Source organism: Amblyomma mixtum, chromosome 3, assembly GCF_055824585.1.
Source record: "Amblyomma mixtum isolate Tamu chromosome 3, ASM5582458v1, whole genome shotgun sequence".
Taxonomy (NCBI): Eukaryota; Metazoa; Arthropoda; class Arachnida; order Ixodida; family Ixodidae; genus Amblyomma; species Amblyomma mixtum.
Genome location: NC_143014.1, coordinates 290,522,002 through 290,546,456, shown reverse-complemented (window position 1 = coordinate 290,546,456; position 24,455 = coordinate 290,522,002). Strand labels below are relative to the sequence as shown.

At 45.5% G+C, this 24,455-nt stretch overlaps 1 long non-coding RNA gene across 1 annotated transcript; it reads right to left on the bottom strand.

Annotated features, from left to right (window-relative positions):
- Positions 1-93: 93 nt before the first annotated feature.
- Positions 94-22,991, bottom strand: LOC149355143 (uncharacterized). Its single transcript, XR_016291465.1, has 4 exons — positions 21,958-22,991; positions 18,540-18,664; positions 10,596-10,725; positions 94-321 (listed from the first exon to the last, which is right to left on the bottom strand). It is a non-coding gene; the product is annotated as an uncharacterized LOC149355143 (long non-coding RNA).
- Positions 22,992-24,455: the final 1,464 nt, after the last annotated feature.

Below are 24,455 nucleotides of genomic sequence, written 5' to 3'. Positions count from 1 at the left end.
TGAAAGTTTCATCAACAGTCACAAAGCAGAAGTTATGTTAATGCTGAGAGGCTAACAACTGAATGTCCATTTCTGCAATAATCTCACCTCAAAAACACGAAACAGGAGCTCTGTCTTTTCCTTGAAGACAATGCACAGCAATGGGAATACCCCACTCAGCAGTGCTTTTTGGCGGCCAATGTCCTGTGCTGCCTAGTCTGTCACAAGAAGCCACTCAAGTGGCTCGTCTCCCTTCAGGCTCTACCGCAGGAATGTGTACAAGAGCTCGAGGTCTGCAATTTCTTTATTTACAATAATCTGTCCAGCTGCATGTCAGTTAGCCTGCAAAATGAGGCGTTTGGCTGTAAAGACTGCTTGACATCACTAGAAACACACGTAACAGTAAGTGAAAGGTAATTTATGTTCTTCCACAAGACTTTCACCGTTTTCAGCGTAAGGATTCAGTGACAACCAATTTATCAACACCTACAGAGTATGCCCTCTTAACTGTGCATCATACATTATTCCTAACCATCACTTTTCACTCTGCCATCTTAGTGCGAAATTGATGGTCATATACAATGTGTTTCAGGGAAGCCTGCCACTAAAATGGGCTTTTTGAGTTAAGAGTTCTGCACCAGAATAATACCAGTGTAAGAAAATAATGCAAACAGGTGAACAAAGTACGCTCGTAAGCTGGTTAAATAATTTCTTACAAGTAACATTATAACTATTGCAGTTACATAACTGACTGCAATTAAACATTTGTAGCTAGTCATAGTAATAGCCATATCAGTTTTTATAATTTTGAAAACATGATTACCCTAAATGCTGTGGCCCAGCAAATTTTAGCTACATCATGCCAAAATACACGTATTTCTGAAATGCATGCAGGCGAAGGAATCCCTCCAGTGCACGTAACTAGTCAAAATAGGCAAACTTTTCGAGTCACCGCACCAAGGGTAATCTTGTTTAGAAAATTCTAAAAACTACAAATCTCTAATTGTAACCAGGTGCTAACTGTAAAATTGTAAGTCGTTAGAAATTAGTTAAGCAGCCAACTAGTTAACATTATTTACCTGTGTTCTGATGTCTGCCAATACAGGTATTGCTATGCGGCAGGAGCTGCCTTCATACCTCAAAAAGGTCTTCCCTGAAACACCTTGTATATGCTGATATGTATGACCACACAGATACCCCATGCCTGCTGTGACATACTATCAACAACAAGGATAAACGGACTGCAAAACTAGTTAATTTTGTACTGCAGGGCAAACTTAAAACGCTGTCAGAAGGAAGCCCAACAGAGTTACAAAGGCAACTGCACCAAGTGCAGCCATCATCATCATCAGCCAGACACTGCAGGGCAAAGGCCTCTCCCATGTCTCTCCAATTAACCCCGTCCTTTGCCAGCTTTAGCCACTGTATCCTCACAAACTTCTTAATCTCAACCACCCACATAACTTTCTGTCGCCCCTGCTACGCTTGCCTGCTCTTGGAATCCACTGTTACCCATAGGTGCAGTCTACTCCTGACTATATTAGCTTCTACTGTTAGACTAATAGCGCATTCCACTGGCAGAACAGGAGCTCAAAAGCATCACAAAAGTGCCCTCTCAGAAGTAGTTGCATTCCAGTGGGCGAACAGGAACAGGAGCAGTGTGATCCAATGGCAGAACAGAAGCAGTTTGGTGATGCCAAGAGCAGTTGGAGCTGCTCCCACTCAAAAGGCGGAGTGCGAAGGAAGTCACTGAGCGCAAGCGCGTCATATACTTTTGTTTGGTCATGTTTTCGACACTTTGGCTTGACTTGTGTGCAAGAGCAATGGCGGCTCTGGACTGAAATTCATGTGGTAATCAGCGTGAATTTGTCGCCGTTGAAAGCAGTGAAGACATGAATGACTTGGCATCGGATGTTCAGCCTCTGCTGTTGAGTGAGCGCGAAATGGCGGCGCCGAACCTAGCCTCATTGAATTGTGGAAGTATTTGAGACGCTGGATGGCAACAGCAGTGACACTTGCTGACAGTTGCAGTGACAGCATTCCAACCATGTCACGAATGCGTTACGATGTGTAATGTCTAAAGAGGTTATTTTTACACCAATATGCATAGTTTTGGCTGGTTGTGGTAGGGAACATCAAGTATATCTACTCTGACCGCTGTACCGGCTGCACATTGCAAGTGCGTTCATCGCACAGGATGCTGGCTGGGAAGGTAAATGATCCGATCATGTGGTACACCTTTGCCCTCATGCCTGCTCTCAGAGAGCATGAAATGTTTCGATGGAAGAGCACTCAGCTGCACTCCCGCTGCACTACTGCTCTGCTGCTCACTGCTCGTTGGGTCTGCTCCTGGTTCTACCAATGGAATGTGCCATGAGTTTCGAATTAAATAAAATTTCAAACCAATTTTTGAGTTTTCTTCACTTTTTTGACAAGATAATAAATGTTCACTGGCCTGTAATTCATGGACTTATTATTTAAGAGTTGTTGGAAATAAAACTTTGACATGGAACTGGCACTAAAAGTGCCTGAATCAAATACATTGCTTACCCTGCACATACAGCAGCCAGCATTGCTTTAATACAAACTGCGTAACCATTATTTTTCCTGAAACCACAAACAGCATTTCAATTTACAGACAATGCAGCTTTCATATACGGTTGCATACATACCTTCTAAAATGGGCCAGGAAGTGTTGCTGCGTGAACAGCAAGCGCCACTCTTTATGCATATCACAAGCTCGCTTGCCCTGAGTGTTGATAGCCACTCGAATTGTTGCATAGGCATGCACCAAGAGTTCTTCTTGCAGAGGAATGTCTTGCTCCTCTTGAGCGTTCAGGCTTTCAGCAAGAATTTTTTTTGCCTCCTAACAATCATCAGTCTACGGTAATGACTCGTGGCTGCCGTTCAATGCTGCCATAAGTTATCCTTGGTGTTGCCCTTTTCAGAGGCTCTCCACACAGCTCCTCACAAAGGCGTTTACATCCGCGCCTTGTGTTTTCAATTCGGCACTGAATTTTGTAAGCAAGTCCATGAAACATTCTACACCCTGAGGAGATGAGGAGTGCATCACGGAGTGCTGACGGATATTTCTAGCCCACACGACTGGTCACTGACCAGATGTGCTTTGCAGTTGGCCTTGAGCCACTTTTGCACATTGCTGTTGCAATTAGTCTCACTACTCCTTGATATTTACTTTGTTCAAGTGGGTTTGATGCTCTCAGAGCTATTAAGAGTTTCATGAGACAAGGAGTTCCATGTAATCGACAATGACTGAAAATCTTCCAGTGACGGCTGGGGAGGCAATGTTTAAGGCTCTTCTGTAAACAACATTCAAATGCAATCAGGCTTCGCAAAGGAGTTGAAGAATGGTAACAACACCAGCACTTACAGCAGCTGAGAAAATTATGAGATGGCATTCATTGCATAGCATTTACAGTCATTTAAACCTGTGCCCTATATTTTTGGTTTATGGGTTATGGGGGTTGAACGTCCCAAAGTGACTCAGGCTATGAGAGATGCCATAGTGAAGGGCTCCAGAAATTTCGACCACCTGAAGTTCTTGTGTGGCAGAAACATGGAGGCTAACAATAAAGGTTGAATATAAATTGAGAACAACGTGCAATGACATTGCACAGTACGCAGGCCTCTAGAATTTCACCTCCATCAAAATTAAACCACTACAGCTAGGATCGAACCCGAGTCTTTCTGGTAAGCAATGATGCGCCATAACCACTGAGTCACCGTAGATTTATGATCATCAGGTAGTCTTTAGCATGATGCATCATCATCATCAGCCAAACTATATCCACTGCAGGACAAAGGCATCTTTCATATCTCTCCTATTGACTCTTGTCTTGTATCATCTGCGGACACTTCATCCCTGAAAACTTCCTAACTTCATCTGCCTCCTGACTAAGATGACCCCTGCTATGCTTGCCCTTGTAGCGTTACCCTTAACAAACGTCAGTTATCTTACCTTCCCATTAGATGTCCTGTTCACGCTCATTATGTTTTATTTAGATTAAAGTATCATTAACTAGCATTTATTCTGAGACCTACTCTGCTTTCTTTCTGTCTCCTAACATTTCAGCTATCGTTTTCCTTTCCATAGCTTGCTGCATTGCTCTCCATATATGTTCGACCTCTATTGTTAGCCTCCACGTTTCTGCCCCATAAATGAGTACAAATATAGCTGTTATATACTTGTACTCTGCCATTCATCACCTGAGAGTACCTGCCAAATGCACTCCACCCCATTCTTAATCACCTAGTTATTTTACTCTCGTAATCCAGGTCTGCAGTCATTACCTGTCCCATGTAGGTGTATTCCTTACAGCTCCAATCCTTACCATAATTCTGCACATTATTTTTAGACCCACCATTTTGTTTGCTTGTCTAGATCATTGATCATGCTCTGTAATTCATCCCCCGAGTTTACATAGTAAAGTAATGTCATCAGCGCATTGCAGATTACTAACGTATTCTCCATTACTCCTGTACTCAGCTATTCCTGATCTAGATCTCTGAATATCATCTGTAAACATGTGGCAAATACTACCGCAGAGATAGTGCCTCCCTGCCTGATACCCACACCAAGTGGTGTTTTGTGTCTTTCCATATGGAAGAATATGGTCGCTGTGCATAGTGTCTCCCTGCCTGACACCTGTACTAAGTGGTGTTTTGTCTCTTTCCAAAAGGAGGAATATGGTCACTGTGCAATCGCTGTAGATACTTTCCAGTATGCTTATATGCCTCTCCAACAAGCTGGTTCTGTGATGCCTGAAGGACTGCTGAGATTTTTACTGCGTCAAATGGTTTCTCACTGACTAAATATAGGAGTTGGTTATATTTTACACTATTTTCTGTCATCTGATTGATAGTGTGAATATGGCCCATTGTAGAGTACCCTTTACAAAAGCCAGCCTTGTCTTTTGGTTGACTTAAGTCTAAGGTTGATCTAATTCCATTAGCGATCACCTTAGTCAATACCTTGTAAACAACAGAAAGTAAGCTGATTGTTCTGCAATTCTTCAATTCCTTGATGGCCCCTTCCTTATCAAGTAAGGTGATATTGTTACGAGGTGGCAAGCCAAGGAAAAGCACGACATGATGACAGATGATAATATGGTTTAATGGCTGAGGGCCTAGCGCGAGCGCTCCGTCCCGCGCCACTGCCCTCTTCTTCTTCGTAACACTACCCGGGTCCTCCGAGCGATCGTCCCGATCGATGGCTTAAATTCTCGAAGATGAGGTGGCGATGACCATGAACACAAAGGATAGAAGAAGATGAAAGGCTTGCCACCAAGATGAACGAGATGATCCGATGAACGGTTGTCCCTGGAGCTTCAGGTCCAGCGGTCGGTCGCCCACAGCCGAAGGTCAGGGATGAAGGACTCGCCGCACAGCTTGGGCGGGGGTGCCGTCTTCATTCGGGTCGTCGTCGGGTCATAGTTCGTCTGGTCCTGGTCGTCGTGTCGTGTGGTCGGGGCTGGGGACGGGGCTGGGGAAAGCGGCTGGTCGGTTCTGGTCTGGTCGGGCTCGGGTTGAGCCGGCGGCGGAGTCCAGGTCCCCACGGCCAACGACGAAGGCGAGCAGAAGGCGGCGATGCTCCAGGGTCCGAGATGACGAGGAGGAACCCGCACCTCCACCAAATGTTACGAGGTGGCAAGCCAAGGAAAAGCACGACATGATGACAGATGATAATATGGTTTAATGGCTGAGGGCCTAGCGCGAGCGCTCCGTCCCGCGCCACTGCCCTCTTCTTCTTCGTAACACCATGTGACGGACTAGAAGACGACGAAGCGGGCAGTGGCATGGGCAGGAGCGCTCGTGCTAGGCTCGCAGACATTAAATCATATCATCGCCATCGGTCATGCAGTCCTTTCTTCATCGCTTGCCGTCACGTAACATTTGGTGCAAGGTGCTGGGTACCTTCTTCATCCCGGTCCCGGAGCTTAGGAGCCTGGTGTACACCGAGGTCTTCTGTGGAGAGCTCACGGCTTCGCGCCTCCCGGCGCTTCCCCAGCCTTCCAGGTATGCCCCGACGCCGCCGCTTTTCACCGCCGCTCTTCACCGCCCCGCCCCATGCCCCGACCAGAAGACACGACGACACAACGACCACACAACGACCGCCGCAACTGCCCTGTGACCCCACTCACCGCCCACCTGAGAACCTAGAAGACCCAACGACCTACGACCCCACTGAACCGAGACCGCCGCCACTGACCAGAGAACCCATTGACCACCGACACTCACACGAGAAACAAGTACCCCAGCCCCTGCCGTTGGGTGTGTCCACGGGCCTCGACGTTGACTTCCAGAAACCGGTGGCTCCTCAGTCTTCGTGGACCCGGTTTCACCCGCTCATCATCTCTTTCATCGTGACGGCAAGCCCTACATCTTCTCTTCTCTGTTCATATGTTCTGCCACGCCCATCGTCATGTCCTGCTTGTCATCGTCTGTGGCATTCTTCTAGTTCGCGCGATCGGGACGATCGCTTCGTGGCCCCGAGTCATGTGACGGACTAGAAGACGACGAAGCGGGCAGTGGCATGGGCAGGAGCGCTCGTGCTAGGCTCGCAGACATTAAATCATATCATCGCCATCGGTCATGCAGTCCTTTCTTCATCGCTTGCCGTCACGTAACAATATTAGTGTTCTTCCAAAATTCTGATACACTTAAGGTTGTGAGGCATTGCATATACAAGATTGCCAGTTTAGCAGGGTGGCAGCAGGATGGACTGTTGGGCAAGTCTATGCATTTCACTTTGAACAAGATGGGTTACTCTGACCAATGCTCACAAATTTAAACAAAATTGCTTTTAGCCAAGAGGAAGCAATACCATATGCATTTGTGAATTTTAATGGAACATAACCCTGAGAAATGTGTGTGTGGCTGAGTTAACCTGAATGTGGTGCAAAAATCACTTTGAGCCATAATAGAGAGTTTTAGTATAGCGTTAGCGTGATAGCGGACCTAAGGGAAATTACGTTAGCGTGCCGCATGCAACTTATCCCCGCAGACAGTTTTAGTATAGCGTTCTGAAAACGTTAAACGCGACCTGCTTGACATGGATGCGAACGGTCCTTCTAAAATGGTCGGCACTGCCGCTACCTTGCCAAAATATAATATTTCAGAGTTTTTTAAACGAATTATTACTGTAGTGCTTATTTTCGTCTGCAAAATGACCCCGAAATTTAAATAAAATGAAAAACAAACGTTAAGCAGTGACGCCATCTAGTCAAAGCAATGTTAACTACAAGCCGTTCGAGCAAGAATATTTGCCATCACATGACGTGTCATGTCAAAAAAACTATTTGAAATTTAATATAAACTCGCTTTACATCCTTTAAGTCCATAAAACACTGCGGAAAAGCTCCATATCTTTTTGTTTCGTTCCGGACGTTTGTGCTAGGTTTCGGCTGCCTTTCGGGCAGTTGCAGACGGTAGCAGTGCAGCTGGAGGTCCCATTAGGCTTGCGCGCTCCAGAATCGAGAGCGTAGCTCAAAAACTGGACTTAATGGAAGCTTATACTTTATCGTCGAAGCAAGGTAAGTCATAGCGAAAAGCAACTACACCAGTAGTTGCCGGTAAACGTGCCGACCGGAATCGCAAGGACTGCTGAATCGGCTGAAGCGGGCGGCTCTCGCTTGGGAGGACGCCGCCATGTTTTCCCGCTAAACACGCAAAAGCCGCACCGCTAACTTCTGAAAATTGCGTGCGTCCGCTAACGCTATTTTACCGTTAGCGTTCTGCGCATGCGCACTCTGGACCCGCTATTCCGCTATGCACGCAATTACGCAAAGCCCGCAATACTAAAACTCTCTAATGTTGCTTTTTGGGGGCTTATTGCTCCAAATCTACACCTGAACTACGAGAAACGTGGCGGAGAGCTTCATATCATTTCTGACCACCTAAGAGATTTTAATGTCTATTGGCATTACACAATATACAGGTGGTTTTCTATTTTGCCCTGTTCAAATTTGACTGCAATGGCCAGGAATCAAGCCTCTGACCTCATTCTCAGTAACAAAATGCTATGGCCACTGCACTGCCAAGGCAAGTAATATATATTTTTACATTGGTAAACAAATGAAAAATGACTTTTGCATAGGACAATGATGTGTGAAGAAACAAACTGCAAGATGGGGTTAGCAAAAACAATTTAATTTGTTAAAAGCCATAAATTAATGTGAATGTAAAAAGAAACGACCATATACTGTGTTTCATGCATCCAGTGCAACGCTGTCAAAGTTAGTGCTCTTGTTTGCACTGTCTGCAACCACAATAAAAAAGTACTGCATTCCTTGTCGAGATCAAAATAAATTCTTTTCCGGCAACCTTATTACATGACGCGTTTGTCATGAGCTCAGTTAAATGCGCTCCTACTCCTGATGACATATGCTATCACTTTCTTCGTGCCTTTGAACACTCAGCCACAAAACAAGCACGAATAACACGCCTCCCTATATTTTCTTAAGCAGACTACTTTCACACCTTTCACAGTGCTGCACCTGATGTATGAAACGGAGGACACCAGCCACCCCAGAAGTGCATAGTGGTGGCAGCACCAGTGGAGCATTGAAGAAAAAAACATACTGTTCACACCGGAATTTTTTCAGCCAACAGCTGCTGCTTATGAGAACTTTTAGTTGTGTGAGTTGGTAGCTGTTCATTGTGAATATTTCAAGATGCCAAAAAACACACACACACAAGAGAAGACAATGGGATGGAGTGCCACTCACAACTCACCACCATTCACACAGTTGTGAGTAGCACTCTGTCCCATTGTCTTCTCTTGTGTGTGTGTGTTTTTTGGCACCTTTAAATATTCGCAATGAACAGCTGCTGCAGCAAAGACATGTGATTTGCTGCATCCAACATAGTGGCAACAGAGGTGAATAACATGAGAAGGATGTAGCTTCTCTACTTTTTGTAGCTGCTTTTGCTTAACTGTGTCTAGTGTCAAGTAGGTGCAGTCACCTGAAAAACACTAATAACAGCAGCCACACCAAAATAATATCGTGCTAGTACCAGTTTTGCTTGGCAGAAATTGCTCCAGGTCTCTTTTAAGAACGTGACTACGCCAGCATTTCTAGTTACATTCAGCCTGCTTTCCAGACATTTCTGCAGCGCTGCAGGAAAAGGATACAATTTCTGTAGGAAAAGGATACAATCAAGTTTGCAATGACAATACGCCAAACTGTCGGGTCTTTCTTTTTTTTTTCACCTTTAATCTTTTCTCCGAGACGTCTTGGTCCAGAGAACAGTATCCTAACTATAGCGCTGTTATAATTTTACTGGTTTTGCTTACACCGTCTATTCACAAGTACGGAGGGCAAAACACATGCCTAGAATGACCGAACTGTGTGTTTAGCAGGTCCCAAAGCAGCTCCGACCAGGATGGAAAAAAGTGACGATTAAATCCTTTTAGTTTAACTGCACATCCTTACATCCGGACCATTTTTAATCAAATGTTATCGCTATGTATCACGTGTTCATCCCGAAACACACCCAGAACGTGTTCTAGACAAGCGTTTTGCCCTCTGTACAGTCACAGACAAAAGTTTGTGGGTTGCAGATTTGTGGAAAAAATGTATTCCCGCATGGTAACGCAAAGCAGGCAAATGAAGAGTACAGATGCATGATGACACATGCGTGCTCCATTCACTGGAATGAATAGCTTACTTTCTAGCGAAGTAATGCAAAAGTTTTTTTTTCGGCCAATCTGCATTCTGCAAACTTTTTTACATGACTGTACAACCATCACATGGGAGCCCTGGTGCCACAATGCAGTAGCAGGGATGTTAATCACAACTCATGAATCTTCTCACTCAGTATAACGAGGTGCAGTGGCTGCAGCAATGCATAGAACAATAAAATGCATCTTTAGCATGAAGCTTGTGTGCTTCAAGATTTATCAGGCACGAGAAAAGATTTATTAAAGCAGAACACTTTGTACATGTAGTATGGCAAATACAGTCAAACCACTGTAGTCCACTTAACACTTAAGAAACGTTGCTGATCACTTGACCCCATCGTTAGCATATACTAAACTTGATGCTCAGGCAAATGCTTGCTTCAAGTTATAAATTACTGATAGCAAATCTAAATTCCTTCGGAATTGACATACCTGTCCTTTGTCTACACTAGGTTATATTAAGAATGCACATATGCACATTAGTCAGGTCCGACCCATAACTCTGCATCATTCCACTGATGCAAAAGGCCTGTATGCTGTGCACTGCCAGTGCCTGCATGTTAAAGAATCCCAGATGATCGAAATTAACCAGGAGCCCTGCACTATGACATCTTCCTTAGCCCATGTGCAGCTTCGGGATGGCAAGCCATACCAGCTTGATGAATGTAAAGCAATATATCACAATACACTTCAATGCACACTCGAGAAATGTTATGTTGCCAGCCTCATCTATGGCATCCTCTGAGTATCAGGGCTCGAAATTTATATTGGCCACAAGATAGGCGGTGCATCTCCTTATGAATAGCAACAGAGTGTTGCATGCATTTTGGTGAGCATGTATCATGCATACCAACAGCCTGAACAATGAACAATGCATTTAATGTAGCACTACAATGTACTGAAAGCATCGTACCTGCACTGGAAGCATCTGTAGTGAAAACACTGGAGTCAAGTATAAGTGTGCAGCCCAAATTGCCACCAAAGTTCTCTTGCATGTACTTGAAGCATTCCTCATCAACCTCTGTGCTGTCTACACGAAATATCTAGAGCAGAGAAGACATTCTAGAATGTAAATTTTTAAAGCAAGGATCAATACAGTCTAGAAAGCCGTTTAATCATTCCCCTCGGGGCTCAAGGGAAGATGTGGGTCTTAAAAATGAAAATGTTTATTACAAGAGACAACATAATGAAATTAGGTGTGGATATGTATTGCTTCCTTCTATTTTCAAAAAATACAATTAGTTTCAGTATAGCTCAATCAGTTCTCATATCATGGAAAAATAACTGAAGCCTAATAGGTAATTTTTTATGGTTGTTCAATTTCCCTCAACAGTTCTTGGTTCCGATTCGAATGCAGTCATAGCCAAATGCTTGCCATGCGGAGCTATGCTATTTATATTGATATTGAGGTACAACGTCGCATAAAAATTATCAATTTTGTCAAAGCATCATAATTATGATATAATATTAAGTGACAATATTGTTCACAAAATTTGATATGTTTGACCGAGCTACAAAAAAATAGCATAGCTCCATGGTTCAGTTCTTTCTGAACTCAACAGTATACCTAATTGAAATTGCACTATAAAAACATAATGAAAACTTCAGTAAGGGTATTGCCAAAAAACATGAATTAGAGAAAACAGCATTTGAGGTGTGCATGTGCCAACCATCTGGAGGCCTCTGTAGAGGCCTCAGAAAACGGCGCAATGCAGATATTCCGAGAGAACTTCACGATAGTGGGTAATACCCAGATTAGGGAAGTGCACCAGTTTTAAAACAAAAGCAAAATGGTGGCCATTGGATATGCTGTTCTACCACATTTTGCTCCAAAATTGCCATTTCAGTGTTTTGGAGGCATCAATTATACCACTTTTAGTTTGGTAGCTGGAGGCCAAATTATCACGATAACACAGCGCAGAAAGACAAAGACGAGGAAGGAATATGCCGGCACAATCACTTACTTTCCACAAGGGTTATTTGGAAAGCGCGTCAAAATATATATATTGTAGCCTGAAAAAAACCACCGAACAAAGGATGCCTTGTCACATTCACATTGGGTGTGTTGAAAACAAAAAAATTTATTATGAAGCATTTAACAGCATGAACTCCTTTTTGGCGAACGATACAGAAGGTGCGCTGACACAATGGTTGTGGTTTTCTGAAATTTTTGCGCCGTCGATTATCTCATGCACCAACTTTTCTCTGTGTCTGTTTAGCACAATGCAGCGCATGAATTCTGGCACACATCCTTCAGTATCTGGCAAATGATAGCAATAGCAACAGTGAATCATCAAATTTGCCCTGACAGCTTAGTTCACATCGTAATGGTGCTCTTTTACTCTCTCATTGGCACACCTGCCAGTTTGACCAATGTAAACATATCCACATTGGTCAAACTGGCAGGTGTGCCAATGAGAGGTTAAAAGAGCACCGTTACAATGTGAACAAAACTGTCAGGGGGAATTTGATGATTCAGTGTTGCAATTGCTATCATTTTCCAGATCCCGAACGCTGTGTACCAGAATTCATGTGCTGTATTGTGGTAGCCAGACACAGGGAAAATAAGTGCTCGAGATAACCGAGCCCACGGAAACCACAATCAGTGTGGTAGCACACCTTCTGTATTGCTCATTAAGAAAGAGTTCATGCTGTTAAATACTGCATTATCAATTTTTGTTTTATTTTCAACAGATCCAGTGTGAATATGACAAGGCGTCCTTTGTGCATTGTTTTTTTAGGCTGCAAGGTATATATTGCTACGGGTCGACTCAGAGAAGATGAGGCCGACGAAGTGAGAGGGCGCTTGGCGCGTGCTCGGGCTCCGAATTCTGGACGGTGGCCTGTGTTTTGGCATCCGGTGCGCCCTGTGCTTGTGTTCTGTTCAGCGTGAGTGCACCAGTGTTCTTCGTGGCGTGAACGCCTACTGCCACGTAACATCTTGGTGGAGGTGAGGACTTTCCCCTTCCTCTCGTTCTGGACTATCCCAACACGGAGCTTCGCAGCGGTCGCTACACCGGGACCGCTACAATGACGAAGCCCGGCGACTCGCCAAGTGCCACTGCCCCTACATTCATGGTCATGGCTCATCCCCGTGACCCCGACATCTTTTCCGGTGCCTCAACTGAAAACGTCGAGAGATGGATCTCCATGTACGAACGTGTCAGCACCCATAACAGGTGGGACCCCACCGTCATGCTGGCAAACGTAATTTTCTATTTATCTGGCACAGCAAGGCAATGGTACGACACCAACGAGGACGAACTCACGAGTTGGGACATCTTCAAGGAAAAGCTTCGCGCTCTGTTCGGACCTCCGGATGCTTCGAAGCTCGCAACCCAAAAACACCTTGAGTCGCGTGCTCAGTCCTCCAGTGAAGGTTACGTCACGTACATACAAGACGTCCTTGCCTTATGCCACCAGGTGGACACCTCCATGTCGGAAAACAAAAAGGTGGGCCACATCCTGAAGGGGATCGCGGACGACGCTTTCCATTTGCTTCTGTGCAAAGGATGTGATACCGTGGATGCCGTTATTAAGGAGTGCCGTCTCTTCGAGCAAGTCAAGAGCCGGCGCATATTTTCACAGTTTGCACGACTTCCCCATACGGCCGCCACATCTACGTGTGCTTTGCAGCAGCCACCACCTAGCCCACCTCCCACTTCGCCTCTCAATATCACCGACGCAGTCACCCGGATCGTTCGCCGCGAAATGGAGGCCTGTGCACCTGCGGCCCCTCAACCTACCACCCCCAGTCACCCCTTGCCCGATGTCTCCCTCATTCAAGCCGTCGTGCGAGAGGAACTCGCAAATTTGGACCTCTCACATGCTATCTGTTCCATCGGGAACTCTAGCGTCCGACCACCAACCAGGAATGTATTCCGTCCAAGGGCTCCGTACTTTCGTCGCTACCGTAATCCAGCAGAGTGGCGGACGCCTGATGATCGCCCAATATGTTTCAATTGTTCCTGTGTCGGCCACATTTCCCGGCACTGCCGCAATAGATGGTTTCCGACTCCTCGCACCGAGCTTTCCTATGCCAACCGTTCAGATATGCCCCCCCGTTTTCCGCCCCGACCACCTCATGACCAATCAGATTCGGCCAATGATCTCGCCAGCTCCCGACCACGTCGTTCTTCCCGCTCTCCATCTCCCCGAGGCCGGCGATTCCGATCCCCGCAGCACCTTCGATCCTCGGCAGCCTCATACGACCGCTCTGACTTGGAAAACTAGCTGATGCAGCTCCCGGAGGTGACGCTGCATCCACGACCAGGCCCACAAATCCTCTACAGACCTCCCACTTGAACCAACTAGACGTTTGTGTTGATGGTGTCCCCGTGCGTGCGCTTATCGACACTGGTGCGCATATCTCTGTCATGAGTGCCCAACTTCGTCGTCGATTACGTAAAGTTCTCACGCCGGCTCGGTCTCGAGTGCGTGTCGCGGACGGTGGAACAGTTAGTGTTGACGGACTCTGCACTGCACGCGTTAGTGTTGCTGGCCATGACCTTCCAGTGCAGTTCACTGTTTTGAACCCTTGTGCTCATGACCTCATCCTCGGCCTCGATTTCCTGTCAGAACACTCCGCCCTGATCGACTGCTCGCAAGGCGTCCTACACCTCGATCTCCCAACCATCGATCCTGAACCCTTGCATTCTCCCCGACTGTATTCGCCCGACCAAGTTTCTCTGCCCTCACTAGCCGCCTTATTCGTTACCCTACGTCCTACCTCATCAGTGGCCGATGGTGACTACTTAGTCGCCCCTATTTCAGATGTCTTGCTGCACCGCAACGTTGCACTGCCCCATACTGTCGCTACAATCAGGGGAAACAGCGTGTCACTACCGTTAATTAATTTCAGCTATTCAGCCCAAGTCCTTCCACCTGGCATATGCGTGGCAACGTTCTCCCCTCTTGGCTCCTGCCCAGTTGCCCCATTGGACCCTGCCCATGCATCAGCTCCTGCAGACCCTGTTCACGCTCCTACTTCGACTGACGCGATCACGGCAATGATGCCCTCCGATTTGCTCCCTGCTCAATCTTGTCAGTTGCGTGCGCTTCTCGAGTCCTATTCCGACATCTTCGACCTCCATAACAGCGCCCTTGGCCAAGCTCTTACCGTTACGCACCGCATCGACACCGGCGACGCTCCTCCGATCCGCCGCCGACCATACCGGGTCTCCCATGCAGAACGACAGGTAATCCAGGCGGAAGTGGCAAAAATGCTGGAGAAGAACATCATTGAGCCCTCTCACAGTCCTTGGGCTTCGCCCGTCGTCTTGGTCAAGAAGAAAGATGGCTCGTGGCGCTTCTGTGTGGATTATCGTCACCTGAATAAGATCACTAAAAAAGATGTCTATCCGCTTCCTCGAATCGACGATGCCTTAGACTGCCTCTACGGAGCCAAATTCTTCTCCTCCATCGACCTACGCTCTGGCTATTGGCAAATTGCTGTGGATGACCAGGATCGGGAGAAGACTGCTTTTGTTACTCCTGATGGATTATATCAGTTCAAGGTTATGCCTTTCGGCTTATGTAACGCCCCAGCCACTTTCGAGCGCATGATGGACTCCTTGCTGCAAGGATTTAAGTGGTCCACTTGCCTCTGCTATTTAGACGATGTAATTGTGTTTTCTCCCTCGTTTTCGTCCCACATGGACCACCTCTCACAAGTTCTTTCCCTCTTCCGTCATGCCGGGCTGCAGCTGAACTCTTCAAAATGCCGTTTCGCGCGTCGTCAGCTCACTATACTAGGCCATGTCGTCGATGCTACAGGGGTTCGTCCCGATCCAGACAAGATCCGAGCAGTAAAGGACTTCCCAGTACCCCGTACGAGCAACGACGTTCGAAGTTTTTTGGGTCTTTGTTCTTACTTTCGTAGATTTATTCAAGATTTTGCCGACATTGCTCACCCGCTCACAGATCTTCTTAAAAAGGATGTCAGTTTTTCCTGGGGGTCCTCTCAAGACCACGCCTTTGCCCACCTTATAAGGAAGCTTACCACTGCACCGGTCTTGGCACACTTTGATGTGTCAGCTCCTACGGAAGTCCGTACTGATGCTAGTGGCCATGGAATCGGGGCAATCCTTTCCCAGCGTCAATCCGGCACACATCGCGTAATTGCCTATGCTAGCCGCCTCCTATCCCCTTCCGAGAAGAACTACTCCATTACCGAAAGAGAGTGCTTGGCCCTCGTCTGGGCTGTTGGCAAATTTCGACCCTACCTATATGGTAGGCCATTCACAGTTGTTACAGATCATCACGCACTGTGCTGGCTCTCTTCTCTGAAGGATCCTATCGGTCGCCTCGGTCGTTGGGCGCTACGACTCCAAGAATATGACTACGTTGTGATCTACAAGTCCGGACGGTTGCACAAAGATGCCGACTGCCTCTCTCGTTACCCTGTTGCCCACACCAATACTGTGACGAGCGCAAGCGCTATTGACCTGTTCTCACTATCGCCGTTTACAACTATCGGCGAAGAACAGCGTCGGGATGCGGAGCTTCTCTCCATCATCGATCGCCTAACGTCCGCCCACACCGACCCTTCACTGAACCGCTTTGCTCTCGTTGATGGTATTTTATACCGCCGGAATCTTCAACCAACTGGTCCTGACCTTCTCCTCGTCGTCCCGAAGCACTTACGAACAGTCGTTCTCCACGAACTCCATGACCTCCCGACTGCTGGCCATCTAGGCGTTACTCGCACGTACGACCGCATCCGCCGTCGCTTCTTCTGGCCTGGCCTCTACCGCTCAGTGCGCCGTTACGTTGGTTCTTGCGATGAGTGTCAGCGTCGCAAGCGCCCTGCATCTGCTCCCGCTGGCTATCTTCAGCCCATTGACATCCCTCCGGAGCCGTTCTACCGTGTCGGCTTGGATCTTCTCGGCCCCTTTCCTGAGTCCACTTCTGGGAACAGATGGGTTGCAGTAGCCACAGACTATGCCACCCGGTACGCGATAACACGTGCGCTCCCCACGAGTACTGCCGCTGATGTCGCCGACTTTCTTCTTCAGGATGTCATTCTTCATCATGGAGCACCCCACCAACTGCTCACCGACCGAGGCCGCACCTTCCTTTCAGCAGTGGTAAACGACATTCTTCGCGCGTGCTCAACTAAGCACAAGTTGACGACCGCTTACCACCCCCAAACTAATGGCCTCACTGAGCGACTCAATCGCACGCTTACCGACATGCTCGCCATGTACGTCTCCTCTGATCACCGAGACTGGGATCCGGTGCGCCCTGTGCTTGTGTTCTGTTCAGCGTGAGTGCACCAGTGTTCTTCGTGGCGTGAACGCCTACTGCCACGTAACAATATTTTGATGTGCTTTCCAATCAACCTTGTTGAAAGTCAGCGCTCGTCTTGTCTTGTCTGCACTGTTTTGTCATGATCAATTACCAGCAAGCCCATCCACCCATCTTAGCAAAGGCTCAATTAACCTTGAGACCTGCTAGGTAGGTACTTTAGACTGTATTGAACCTGATTATGCCATTTCTGAAAAATTGAAATTTTCGCATCTTTTTCATTTTTTCAAGACCAGAGTCTTCAGTAAAAGTGTAGAAAGACAAGATGAGAAAAATGCGATGTTATTTGACAACTCCCAAAACTACCATTAAAACAAGTCATTTGCCAAACAGACAAGCCTCTAAAGAGACAAACAAGAGATGAAACAAGACTGAAACTAAGCTACATATGGGAAAAATTAGAGAACAACCGTACAATAAAATATGTCACACTGATGCATTTATTAATGTACAGCCTACACTTATGATAATAAAGCCTGCAAATCTTTCATGTCATTGTTACTTTTTTTGTAATACCCTGCATTTTAACCCCTGCCTGAAACACGCCATCAGTTGTTGCTGTGAGCTCCAGCATTTTCTAAATCTGCTCTCCCAGTGTTATACCAATGTTCCTAAAGCCTATCAATTGCATATCTTCCCGTTTGTGTGCAGTATATTATATGGCACAAAATATAGAGAGGGAATTACTATACGTAATCAATCCCATGTCCCAGAAGCAGGTTGCAACCCAAGCAAATCAGGAGTTCTGTAGGCAGCAGGCTAAAGGAATACCCCATGAACTTGCTCCAGGGGCATATTAATGCATTAAAAGGCACATCCCAAGACTGAACAGAGAGAGAGTAAACTTTATTGTTCTGAGACTCAATAGAGAAGCAAGCCAGACCATTAATTCAAACATACTCGATGCAGATTAACTCATATTCTAGTTTAAAAATGTTCTTGTGAAAAAAAAGCCTTATTCTTCAAACTGATCCACAGAAGTAGGAAAAATGATGTGCATCAAAATTTAATAAGGCTACCTTGGCAACTCAGCAAGTCAAGATCTTTAGGTTCTGGTATGTAACACCTTATCCAACCAAATTTCAAGGAAGGTCATTAAAAACCACCCACTTGTGAACTGAGACAATGCTTACTCCCAGTAATTTTGACTTGAAAGGGACTGAAAATATGTTCAAACTAAGCAGAACCTTCTATACACACTACATGCTGAGGGGAGAAAATATATCAGTTCAGATAACCAAAAACACAAGCGCATGAAACTGGCAGGTCCATTCATAAGTGCCAGTGCACTGTTAGTAGCCCATTCAAAATGAAACTTCCTCAATGTAATCAAACAAGATATCCACGGAATGCATCTGCATTTGTCACTGTGTTGCTTGCAATGCAAATTTCTGTTCCGGTTTGTTTGCCCACATTTTAAATGTGCAAATAACACCACATTTTAGAAGTGCAAATAACAAACATCGCACTTCATACGCTTTTTTCTTCCCTTTTATCTGCTATGATTTAAGCTGTATGCCAGAGCGAAAGTAGGCAAACTTGAACTTGCCTTGAGATTGCTGCTTGGGATGTCGGGGCATATGCCTTCCTTTGTGGCCTTCTCCTTCATATCTTCAAAGCTCTCGACTGCCACAAGTTTCTTAATTTTGTGATCTTGGCTCCAGATTTAAACATCTGCCAAAGAAAAGAACTATATGATGTTATACCTGCAGAACCATAAATGTTTTAAACATGGTGTGGTGTGCTTTGTGCATTGGAAGAATTACGCCTCCAAAAATGTTCAGAGAGTGCTATCACAGAAGTTGCCAGTGGACCACCTAAACAGAGCAGTCTTTTGCGCAGCATAATGCAGCCCCTTCTGTATGTCTGTTGGCACACTTCTGTTCAAGGGTAAAGCATATCCTCACTATCACCATTCCGACTGTGACCACTGCAGGGCAAGGGCCTCTCCCATATCTTTCCAATCAAATTGGCCATGTGCCCATTGCAACCTGACCTGATTTCGGATTTCCTGACCTCTGCGACTCATTACTTCTACCTCCCATCAGAATATCGCGTCGCCTCTTTAATTCCCTGAGTGTTCAGCATTTACATGGTTCTACAATAGCCTTCAATAAATCATTTCTACCTACAGCAATAGAAAATTAGAAGCAGTTACCAGACCACAATGTAAACAAGTGTGACACTACTAAATTTAGAGACACACTAATTGAACATTGCAGCAAATGGAAAACCAACCTAATGCTTTGATTTTTACAATTTATTTTTCTTGTTACTATTGCCTCCTTTAGCCTATCCGCCACCATGCATTGATTAGAACTGCATCATAACATTTCACACTGTATTCCAGTTTTTTTTTTTGCATTGCATTGTGTTGTATTTTACTGTCTTAACATTGTTCTTCTCTTTACATTGTATTTCAACTGTTCTCCCCCGTATGTAATGCGCAAAAAGGGCCTTTAAGGGTACATAAATGAATGCATGAATGAACTTAATCTCTGCAAATTTTCTAACCTCATTCACCCACCTAATTTTGTCGCCCCCCGCTACGCTTGCCTTCTCTTTGACTCTAGTCTTGGAAATGAGGTAGTAATTTTCAGTTATCGTTTTCATTTGTCACAAGGAACAAACATGTACCATCTGTTCCAAAAGTTTACAGCCCATCGCGCCGTTTATTTCAATGGCGCGGTGGGCTGTAAACTTCTGCAACAGACAGTACATGATCATGTATTGATCATGTACTGCATTGAAGTGCAGTGCGGGGCAACCATGACCAGCTCTGCGGCGTACAACTTCAAAAATTTTTTTTTCTTGACTAAAACAAAAAAGACTGAAAAAAAAATTACTGAGCAAAATTACAAAAAACGGAGCTATTAGAGGAATTGATACTGCAATTTTGCAGTGAGCACCACAGCATAATATCTTCATCTGAATACGCAGCACAATGCACTTTCTACAACTCTGGCATTTTTTTTTCTAAAAGTAGTTCGTTGTAATTGCAGTGTAAACAATTTCACCATGAAGTACACATTAAGGCGAGCAACTGAAATGTTTTATAGCTCACGAATGTCGCTTGGACTTTTTAAAAAAGTTCCAAAATGAAGCGTTTTGAGGTAAAAAATATGAACTACAAAAACATAACAACCTTGTGGAGGCATTGTCTTGATGTCTGATAAAAAAATACAACTCATATATGTTGTTCAAAAAAATTTGGAGGCCAGAAAGGAAATAAACATTTTATTATGAATTTTGCACTGTCTGGAAAATTGAAAGGGCTGTCAGATTACAAGAAAATTTTTTCCTGCTAGGTATCAAGTGCAATTGACTGACAGTTCAATAAAAGATGAATTTTTGGAACGAAATCAAAGAGGGTCAAGTGCAAACATTGATGTGTTGGGCATGGAATGACCTATGTAGTCACCTGCATAGAGCTAAATTATGAGCATGTGTGTGTGTGTGTGTGTGTGAGAGAGAGAGAGAGAGAGAGAAGCCAATAGCCACAGAAACCAAGACCAAGGAACACAGGGGATTTTTTAATTTATTTTGTGGTGATCAAAGGAGAATAATACTGAATTTGAATTTGTTATTGCTTAAAGATAATTCGTTAGAAAAGCAGAAGAAAAAAAGACAGAATACTCTTCAAGCAATGTTATTCCCGAGGGCATATAAAGGAGGTACGTTTTGGGGGCTCTGCTACATGAAAAATAAACTGATGACCACTTGTTTTGAACATGTTTAGCAGATCTACCAAAATGAGAACTTCGGTCCAGGACACAAAAATCAAATGTGTACTCATTAAAGTTTTCTGCTGCTGGCGAGGACAGTGGTAGAGGCTGTCATCAAAACTTGAGTATATAGTGCGAAACAATTGAGCACTTGGAAATTCTGTAGTGGCAATAAATCAGCAACACAAAAGTGGCAACCCTTACCCATTAATCTTAATCTTAATTAATGGGATAGAACCAGATTAAACTATTTGGTTCAAATCTGCATTAGCTATTTAAATTTATTTATTTTTTTATTTCAAGTTCCTTCAGGGCCCATGCAGAGGCAGTGAGAGGGGAGTGAGGGGTTGTGAAGTGATACACAAGAACAATGCTGAACCGGTTTTTCAAGTAATCATGAATGCGTGTAGATTAAAATATTGCGATGTCACAATATACAGGATTAGAGGCAAAATAAATACACATTACACCATGTTATAAAAAATATGCAATGTACAATGAAGATACTAGGGTCACAAACAAAACAATATAAGCCACGGCATCATAAGGGTCACAACAGCAGCAATTAACATCTATGCAATGGGCAAGAACAATGCATAAATGGCATTAAGTACAATAAGAATAACGCTTGAACATGAAAAATAGTCTCAGTGAATAAATTCAGTGCTACTGGCAGAATATTTGCATTCGCTTCAGTTCGCTCGGAGACAAGTATGTACTTCTCTTAATGCATTAATTACTGAAATAATGAATTTACTTCAACTATTTCACGCACTTAATGGCATGTTCATATGTTCAATTCGCTGAAATTCACTTGTGGATGGATCAAACAAAAATGTGTAGATCTGCATCGTACTCCTCCTCAGGATTTTCTCCTCTTTTTTCTTTTCTCTTCTGTCTATTTGTTCGCTCTGTATTCTCTTCCGGATTTTCTCCCTTCTCCTCTTTTTTCTTTTCTCCTCTTCCCTCCATATTTGCTCTATTCGTTCACTCTATTTTCCTCCACTCGAGGACACCACAAGTGGCGTTTCAATGACAGGGTTGAGTTGAAGAGTTGAGTTGAAAACCGGTTACTGGGTTCATGTAAACGCGGCAGAGTCGGGTCCGGCAGTCAAGGGAGCGAGTCCAGTCAACTCCGTTGCAGGGGGTGGGTTGACTCGCTCGACCCCAACGGCAGATGGCATGTAAACCCGATTGAGTCGAAGAGTCGGATAAGAGAGACGGGAAATGATAAAAGCAAACCTGTCTTTTGCTTGCGCCGTTGCACTTCCATGACAGCGGTGCTGTGCCACCATTTTTTGAGGCTGCCAATGCCCTCTCGCGCTGCGCTGCTTGAAGATTGGTGTCACTGCAGTAGAACCTGTATCACGGTGGAATGAGTACACAGCGACCCGCGTGACAGGGCACGCCATCTGCCGGAAGGCGAGGCAAACGCGTCAAACCAGCTGCTCGGCTCGCGTATAGCTCTCGTCTGCGACAGCTTTTCTCGCAGTTGACAGCAGTTTCTTCTTAATTTCAGGAAATGCAGGCAAGTACCGACGTTTAATTACATCTCAAATAACGTAGACCATAATATGCTACCCCGTGAGCGAAGTTTGCTCTCGATTAGGCCAGTAGTTTGCTCACAGGAATTTTTTAAATTCCCGCACATAAAAACGGAATTCTCTGTAGGTATAGGTTTCAGTGGGTTTAAGTAAAACATTGAAAATAAAACAACGTGATTGCACTGAAAGATGTTGATGCACTGAAAGCCACTGTTGCATTTTTCTACAAAGCACTTGCGGCCCATTGCTGCTGTTTACCAACCACCACCGTGCCGCTGGGGAAGCACTGGCATAAAACAGCATCACCGTGGACCACACTCAGCTTGCTTAACGCATGCTGACAGCGCAAGGAACAGTTCATGCTATGCGAACTGCTTTTGTGACGTCAACGAGCCGTGCGATATCTACATGGTTGCTATCGCAACGAGATAGTTCATATATGTTTTCTTTCTTCCGGCGAAGTTTCGCCACTTCATCGACACTGGCGCTGCGATCAGCGGCCCGGTTCGGATGACGCGGCTGGTATTTTATCTGGCCGCTTGCGGCCAGTGCGTCACCCGCACAGTGTCCTCACCTATATATCTTACACCGTGACCAGTCTCGACTCGCTAAAATAGAGTTCATGCAAACACGCAGTGGTTGAGTTGGGCTGACCTTGCTCAACTCGATCCCCCGACTCGACCTGCCGCTGTCGGCTTCATGCAAACGAGGCTACAGAAACGCGATACGGGGTCGTTCATTGCATCAGACGGGGTCGTTCATTGCATCAGAGGGGGGGGGGGCGCTTTTGTGGCGCGGCTTCACGTGACACGTTTCCCGCAGTTTTTATTCTACTGTTTCTTGTTTCTTCATTGCTGTACTTGCGTTACAAGAACAGGGTAACCTGAAGCTAATTAATACGTCCGCGTTAGCATGGTTAAAATCGCGGCTGAAAGCTAAAAACGCGAACACGCGGAAACAGCGCGCGCAGTATTGTCAAAGAACAGGCTACTTTAAAGAGCCGGCGCGGGCGCGCGTGAGTCGGTACTTTTTCCACGTACGTTGGCGTAGACTTCTCCTCCGCTTTACCGCATCCACCCGGAGATGACAAAAACGGAGGGAAATGTGTGTCACGCGACGCCGAAAGCCCCCCATCCCCCCTCCGATGCAATGGACGAACCCGTACCGCGTTTCTGTGGCGTTATAGTGCCTAGAATATACTGGCTAGTGTGCTGAGCGCGGGTGGCGCGGTGGCTCCCGAGTTGATGCCTGCCGCGGCGGCCGCATAGCGGCGCTGTGGTGCGAGAGGGTGTAGGGTGAGCGCGCGCGTCGGGGCGAGCCGGTTTCTCGCACGCGTCGCGCCGCTGAGGGTTTGAAAAGGCTAACCAAACCAAACGCTAACCAAATGTAAGCACACGCGAGCGGTTGATGGAATTCAAACTAAAAAAAAAAAACACGTTTCACAAAACACACAATTCGGTTTAATAGAATGAATGCAGCATGTTTAATCAAAAGGGAAGTGCGAGTGGGCGTAATGCTTTTTGACCAACAGAAAGTACGAAAAAGCGCGTATTCAATTGTAGTGGCAACAGATAGACACTGTGTAGGCTTCACCTACACAAATTAACTTTGAGTGTGATAGAGTAGCACATTTTATATTTGCCACAGCGGCAGGATATCAAACTTACAGCTTTTGATTATATCAGTACGGAAACAGATAAAACACTACGCTATTATGGATCTATTGCCGCCTATAATTTATATAAATTTTAAAAGTTCCAAGTAAAGAGAACTTGTTACGATTACGGCTGAACGTGTCCATGCTTTTGGTCTTTTCGCTTAAAACCTCAAAAACTTTCGTGTCCAGACCAAAGCCACCCTTAAATCGTTGCAGATATTTTTGCAAGCATTTTCGCCCAGGCAAAATTATAATGCTCTGCTTCCGAAGGTGCTCGTAGAGCCTTGGGCTCCACATCCTCATTAGCAAACATTCCACAATCCAGGCATCTTCATAAGGCATGCCTCTCAGAGACTCTCGTCTTGCGGCCAGGAAAGCTCTCACAGCTAACTGCTGCTTCTTCAGGAGTGACTGTATTTTTGTCTCGAGTGCTTCTTTGCTCAGTGCATTGTTTTGCTCCTTCATTTGTGTCACATGCTGCTGAGCATTGGCCACGCATTTCTTTGTCTTTCTCAAAGCACGAGAAATTTTTTTTTGTC